At 32.9% G+C, this 7,667-nt stretch overlaps 1 long non-coding RNA gene across 1 annotated transcript; it reads right to left on the reverse strand.

Moving 5' to 3' along the window:
* Positions 1-3,808: 3,808 nt before the first annotated feature.
* Positions 3,809-4,747, reverse strand: LOC142229022 (uncharacterized). Its single transcript, XR_012720307.1, has 4 exons — positions 4,682-4,747; positions 4,200-4,265; positions 3,995-4,070; positions 3,809-3,899 (listed from the first exon to the last, which is right to left on the reverse strand). It is a non-coding gene; the product is annotated as an uncharacterized LOC142229022 (long non-coding RNA).
* Between the last annotated feature and the right edge of the window lie 2,920 nt (positions 4,748-7,667).

A 7,667-nucleotide genomic window follows, 5' to 3' on the forward strand; every position in this document is an offset into this window, starting at 1 on the left:
TTTTTAAATCCGAATAAATAAATTTTTAAACCTTCCATTCACAATCGTTAAATATAAAGTTGCTAACATATAATTATTTAGCAAAAATCACACTCAGCAGATATTAATGAAATGTAAATGTCATTGTAAAATTTTTTTGCACAATTAATCTCATCGTCATTTATATCGCATTAAGGTGAGTATTAAGTTCGAGTTTAGCCGCTAAAGTGAAAACTAAATCAGTAAAAATGGCATAAAATTATACATATTTGTTGCAAATTTTATTATAACTTGATGGGGAATAGCCATAAGCAACTTTTTATAAAGTGTATATTCGTTAAAATTAATTATTAAAGAAAAGTAATTGTAAAAAAGTTGCGATTTGAGCGGCTAAACTCGAACTTAATACCCACACGCACATAGAAAACATGTTTCGACATGGTTGCCGCATCCGTTTAATGGTTATCTAGAGTAGATAATTGTCGCGAAAACCATGTATTTTGTCTTTGTAAAAATAATTTTCGAGCGGAGAAAAATATATATTGGCAATAAGCATTTAAATGGTTCTTAAATGCCGCAAACATGTTCTATTATTTAAATGATAGAATTTAAGACCATTCCATGGTCGGGAAATTCATGTACCTGACCATTCATTTTTTTTTACTTTTTTGCAGAGAAAAAAGTGTTTTTATAGGTTACGTATAGATATGTCTAAAAACATTACATGTACATAAAGACCATGTACAATGCTTTCGTGACCATTTATTTTTTTTTTTAATTTTTTTGCAGCGAAAAGTATTTTATAAAAACATTAAGCAGGTACACACGATTTTCATTTTGCGCGTCAGTCGTGTGTTGATTGTTGCTTGGAATGGACGGAGAGTACGGAATTACTGTGTTTTGTGTTAAATTATTTATTCAGAAGTGGCACGTGGTTTTATGTGAATATAAAAAAGGAAAGGGTAATTGAAAAAATTTACCTGTTTTTTGTTCTGCATTTTGATATATGGTATAATTTATTTGCAGTTACATGATGTCTGCATTGGTACATTTGATGGGCACAAAGTAAATATGGAATGATTACTTATTGTTGAAATTGAACCAAAATAGAGTGTGTAAAAATATGTGATGTTTGCTTGCACGACATTGTAAATACAAATAAACAATGAGTTAGTTTATAATTAACTAAAAACAAGTATATACGGCCGTAAGTTCGGCCAGGCCGAAGCTTATGTACCCTCCACCATCGATTGCGTAGAAACTTCTACTGGAGACTGTCAACCACAATCGAATTACTTGGGTTGCGGTAACACTTGCCGATGGCAAGGTATCTTAAAACTTCCTAACACCGTAATATATGCCACATAGTCCATACGTGGTATATATTAAACTGAAAAAGGCCGATTAAATACGTTTATAATTAAGTTTAAAGTTTCTATAGAAAAAAAATTTGACAACATTTTCTATAGAAGTAAAATTTGTAAAAAATTTTCTATAGAAATAAAATTTTGACAAAACTTTTTATAGAAATAAAATTTTGACAAAAATTCCTATAGAAACAAAATGTTGACAAAATTTTCTATAGAAATAACATTTCGACAATGTTTTATATAAAAAAAAATTTTGGTAGTTATTTTTGGCTCGATGGTGGTTGCCATGGTTGCCACATGATTATGAACCGATATGGGCCAATTTTTGTGTGATAGGCTATATATAACTGTAGACCGATATGGACCAATTTTGGCATCGTTATTAGCGGCCTTATACTAACACCACGTTGCAAATTTCAACCGGATCGGATGAATTTTGCTCCTCCAAGAGGCTCCAGAGATCAAATCTGGGGAACGGTTTATATGGGGGCTATATATAATTATGGACCGATATGGACCAATTCTTGCGTGTTTGGTAGATACCACATTCTAACACCATGTTCCAAATTTCAACCGGATCGGATGAATTTTGCTCCTCCAAAAGGCTCCGGAGGACAAATCTGGTGATCGATATATATGGGGGCTATGTATAATTATGGACCGATATGGACCAATTCTTGCATGGTTGTTAGAGACCATATACTAATACCAAGTACCAAATTTCAAACGGATCGGATGAATTTTGCTCCTCTAAGAGGCTCCCGAGGTCAAATCTGGGGATCGGCTTATATAGGGTCTATATATAATTATGGGCCGCTGTGGACCAATTTTTGCATGGTCATTAGAGAACATATACCAAGACCATGTACCAAATTTCAGCCGGATCGGATGAAATTTGGTTCTAGAGGCTCCGCAAGCAAATCAGGGGATCGGTTTATATGGGGGCTATATGTAATTATGAACCGATATGGACCAATTTTTGCATGGTTGTTAGATACCATATACTAACACCATGTACCAAATTTCAGCCGGATCGGATGAAATTTGCTTCTCTTAGAGCAATCGCAAGCCAAATTTGGGGGTCCGTTTATATTGGGGCTATACGTAAAAGTGGACCGATATGGACAAATTTCTGCATGGTTGTTAGATACCATATACTTACACCATGTACCAAATTTCAGCCGGATCGGATGAAATGTCCTTCTCTTAGAGCAATCGCAAGCCAAATTTGGGGGTCCCTTTATATGGGGGCTATACGTAAATTTTACGTATAGCCCCCATATAAACGGATCCCCAAATTTCGCTTGCGAATCCTCTAAGAGAAGCAAATTTCATCCGTTCCGGCTGAAATTTGGTACATGGTGTAAGTATATGGTATCTAACAACCATCTAAGAGAAGCAAATTTCATCCGAACCGGCTGAAATTTGGTACATGGTGTTAGTATATGGTCTTTAACAACCATGCAAAAATTGCATGGTTGTAAGTTCGGCCAGGCCGAATCTTATGTGCCCTCCACCATGGATTGCGTAGAAACTTCTACGAAGGACTGTCACCCACAATCGAAGTACTTGGGTTGTGGTATCATAAGACTCCTTAACATCGTTTTCTAAATTGTGAGTTAGTCCATACGTGGTATATATTAGACAATACGTAGAGAGCCAGAATTGAAATATGGGGGTCGCTTATATGGGGGCTATATACAATTATGAACTTGATATGGACCAATTTTTGTGTTATATAGCCATCAGATAAATCGATCCCCAAGATTTATCTGATGGCTATATATAACTATAACCAATATGGACCTAGCTAGGCATGGTTGTTAAAGGCCATATACTAGCACAATGTACCAAATTTCAACTGACTCGGACGAAATTTGCTTCTCCAAGAGGCTCCAAAACCAAATCTCGGGATCGGTTTATATGGGGGCTATATATGATTATCGACTGATATGGACCACTTTTGGCATAGTTGTTAAATACCACACTGAAAAAACAGTGAACCCTTTTCCATTGCAAAATGAACTAAACTGTAGTAATATTGACCATGATTTAGCCCTTAAGATTTTTTTCAACTTGTCTAGTTTATAATTTTCTTCAATTTTAGTTCATCTATAACATTGTAGTTTAGTTCATTTTTACAACACCATAAAATTTATATACCCCTACCAAGTTAAAAAGTCAGTATTATTTTGGTTTACTTGCTTATTTTGTGAGAAACCCGATAATAAAAATTGGTTAACAGTCTCTTTAAAATGTCGACGACTAAACTATTTTTAAATCAATCATTCCACAGTAGAGAGAAATTAAATAATTAAAGGAACAACAAACCGTTTTACTATTATGAAAATTTTCATACATTAAAATTAAACTTTCTTTAAGCAAAAGTATTTTATTATAAAAACTTATGATGAAAGTTCTTAATACAATGTTTTTTGTGAATAAAAATTATGACCACGTGGAACAGACAGTAGTTCATTTGAACTCGCTGTTTGGACATTTTGACTTATCCTTTTTTATTCATCGTAGGTAATTTTTTCACATACCTTGCTGGAAATAAATGGAAACAATAATGGAAATTGTTAAAAATTAACACCATGTAATGAAATATAATTTTTAATTCTTCATTTTAGCTTGTAACTTACAATATTTGGGGCATTTTATCAAATGGTGTAAGGAATTTAACTTTTCTTTGGAAAACGTATCTCATAAAATTTGTACCTGAAACAATTAGAGAAATAATGAAGTATTCTAAATAAACTCATAAAACTGTGTTGTTATCGATGTGAAAGATATAATAAAATAAATATTCTAGTTGAAAGAAAGCCAAAGTTTTAATATAAAACTTACCAATTCTCTATTAAATTGTACGCTGAGGGGAAATATAAAAAGTTGTCCAAATTTATTTGGGTTACTCTGAAATTAAATATTTATTTTTTACATTAAATAAAATTATTAAATAGGTTTTCAAAAAATCTAATGAAAAAAATAATAATATGCATAAAAAACCAAATATTCTTGATATCCATAGAAAGTCATCATTCGTCAAAATGACGACACGTAATTTCATTTTCGATTTAAAATGCATTTTAGTCTATTGGGAAATAGTAAATTTAAGTTATACTAATTCGACCGTTTTATGAATTTTTGTTTTATACTACTTAAAACCAAATTTAGTAAGAAAATAAATTCAAGTTTGGTTCACTTTTCGCTCACGATGAAAATTATAGAGTCTTGAAATCAGCCGTAGTCAAAATGACGAAGGATGACGTTAATGTACAACAAAATAAGGATGACTATCCAGGGTTAAAAGAAAGTTAAAGAATCCTTACCAATTCACTATTAAATTACAGGCAAAGGAGTACTAAAAATTTGTCCAAATTTTTAAGGGGTTATTCTGAAATTAAATATTTGTTTTTACATTAAAAATATTACATTGGTTTCCAAAAAATTTTATTAAAGAAATACTAAAATAAGGTATTAAAAACCTGTAATTTTGATGATAAAAAGGTCATAAAAACGTAAATATTCTAGTCGAAAAAAGGCAATTTTTAAAAGAAAACTTACCAATTCTCTATTTTTTAAATTTGTTCGAATCCATCTGGAGTTGCTCTGAAATTAAATATTGTTTTTACAACAAAGACACACATTAAACTGATTTCCAAAAAAATTAATTAACAAATAATAATATAACTAAAAAATATTATTTTTAAAAGAAAGTCATATTCAAAAAATACTTACCAATTTATGAATAAACTATACGCTGAGATATAACAAAAATTTTCCAAATTCATCTGGAATTGAATATTATTTTTTTACATTGAATAATAAAAATTTCAATGCACTTTCAATTTCAACATATTTTCCTAAATATTCTTAATAACTTTTTTCTAAACTACTGATAAAATATTAATAACTTTCATTTAAAAGGTTTAATTATCAAAAAATCCAAAATATTCCACGTCTTTATATTCCCTTGTTGCATACCAGCTAAAAAGATGCAACAGCCCACGCCAACGCCAACTATACAACTGAAGCATGCCAAACAAAACCAAGCAAAGCCAAAACATCCCTACAACAACAAAAACACATGTGCCTTTATTGTAAACAACACCTCATCCAGCCAATTAAACCATCCGCGAATAACAAACACACACACACAAACCACTAAATGAATAAAAATAAAAACAACCCCACGCTCATGTATACACAACAAAACTCAAGTAACATCATCTTTACATTAATCACATTCCACTATGCCGATAAAGATCTCTGTAGTTCATCGCATCTGCTGACAATTTACTCTAAGAATAATATTCGTAAAGGCACACCAGTTTATGAACGATGAAACGTTTAACTTAAAATTTGCAAAATTTTCATGAAATGTTATCTACCATTTTTGACGAAAATGTCTATAAATTTAATTACATGTGAACTAAAAATATTTCATTGGGTAATTTTTTACCAACAATTATTATACCCTTCACCACTACTGTGGTACAGGGTATAATAAGTTTGTGCATTTGTATGTAACGCCAAGAAGGAAAAGTCTGAGACCCATCGTTTAGTATACCGATCGTCTTAGAATTAAATTCTGAGTCGATTTAGCGATGTCCGTCTGTCTGTCTGTCTGTCTGTCTGTCCGTCTGTCTGTCTGTCTGTTGATGTATTTTTGTGTGCAAAGTACAGCTCGCAGTTTTAGTCCGATTGTCCTAAAATTTGGTATAGGGTCCTGTTTTGGCTCAAAGACGATCCCTATTGATTTTGGAAAAAATCGGTTCAGATTTAGATATAGCTGCCATATATATTTTTCACCGATCTGGTCATAATTGGCGTGTATATCAACCGATCTTCCTCAAATTCCGTACATCCGAATATTTTATGAGTCTCGAAAAACTTGCAAAATATCAGCCAAATCGGTTCAGATTTAGATATAGCTCCCATATATAGCTTTCACCGGATTTACACTCATTTGCCCACAGAGGCCAATGTTTTGCTCCGATTTAGTTGAAATTTTGCACAGGAAGTAGAATTAGCATTGTAGCTATGCGTGTCAAATTTGGATGAAATCGGTTCAGATTTAGATATAGCTCCCATATATAGCTTTCGCCCGATTTACACTCATATGACCACAGAGGCCAATTTTTTGCTCCGATTTAGTTGAAATTTTGCACAGGGAGTAGAATTAGCATTGTAGCTATGCGTGCCAAATTTGGTTGAAATCGGTTCAGATTTAGATATAGCTCCCATATATAGCTTTCGCCCGATCTACACTCATATGACCACAGAGGCCAATTTTTTGCTCCGATTTAGTTGAAATTTTGCACAGGGAGTAGAATTAGCATTGTAGCTATGCGTGCCAAATTTGGTTGAAATCGGTTCAGATTTAGATATAGCTCCCATATATAGCTTTCGCCCGATTTACTCTCATATGACCATAGAGGCCAATTTTTAACTCCGATTTAGTTGAAATTTTGCACAAGGGGTTGAATTAGCATTGTTGCTATGCGTGCCAAATTTGGTTGAAATCGGTTCAGATTTAGATATAGCTCCCATATATATGTTTTTCTGATTTCGACAAAAATGGTCAAAATACCAACATTTTCCATGTAAAATCGCCACTGTTTAGTCGAAAAGTTGTAAAAATTACTCTATTTTTCCTTAACTTCTAATGCATATATATCGAGCGATAAATCATAAATAAACTTTTGCGAAGTTTTCTTAAAATTGCTTCAGATTTAAATGTTTCCCATATTTATACCCTTCACCACTACTGTGGTACAGGGTATAATAAGTTTGTGCATTTGTATGTAACGCCAAGAAGGAGTAATCATAGACCAACCTTTTAGTATACGGATCGGCTTAGAATTAAATTCTGAGTCGATTTAGCGGTGTCCGTCTGTCTGTCTGTCCGTCTGTCTGTCCGTCTGTCTGTCTGTCTGTCTGTCTGTTGATGTATTTTTGTGTGCAAAGTACAGCTCGAAGTTTTAGTCCGATTGTCCTAAAATTTGGTACAGGGTCCTGTTTCGGCTCAAAGACGATCCCTATTGATTTTGGAAAAAATCGGTTCAGATTTAGATATAGCTGCCATATATATTTTTCACCGATCTGGTCATAATTGGCGTGTATATCAACCGATCTTCCTCAAATTCCGTACATCCGAATATTTTATGAGTCTCGAAAAACTTGCAAAATATCAGCAAAATCGGTTCAGATTTAGATATAGCTCCCATATATAGCTTTCGCCCGATTTACACTCATATGACCACAGAGGCCAATTTTTAACTCCGATTTAGTTTAAATTTTGCACAGGGAGTA

The sequence above is a fragment of the Haematobia irritans genome, chromosome 3, assembly GCF_050003625.1.
Source record: "Haematobia irritans isolate KBUSLIRL chromosome 3, ASM5000362v1, whole genome shotgun sequence".
Classification (NCBI taxonomy): Eukaryota; Metazoa; Arthropoda; class Insecta; order Diptera; family Muscidae; genus Haematobia; species Haematobia irritans.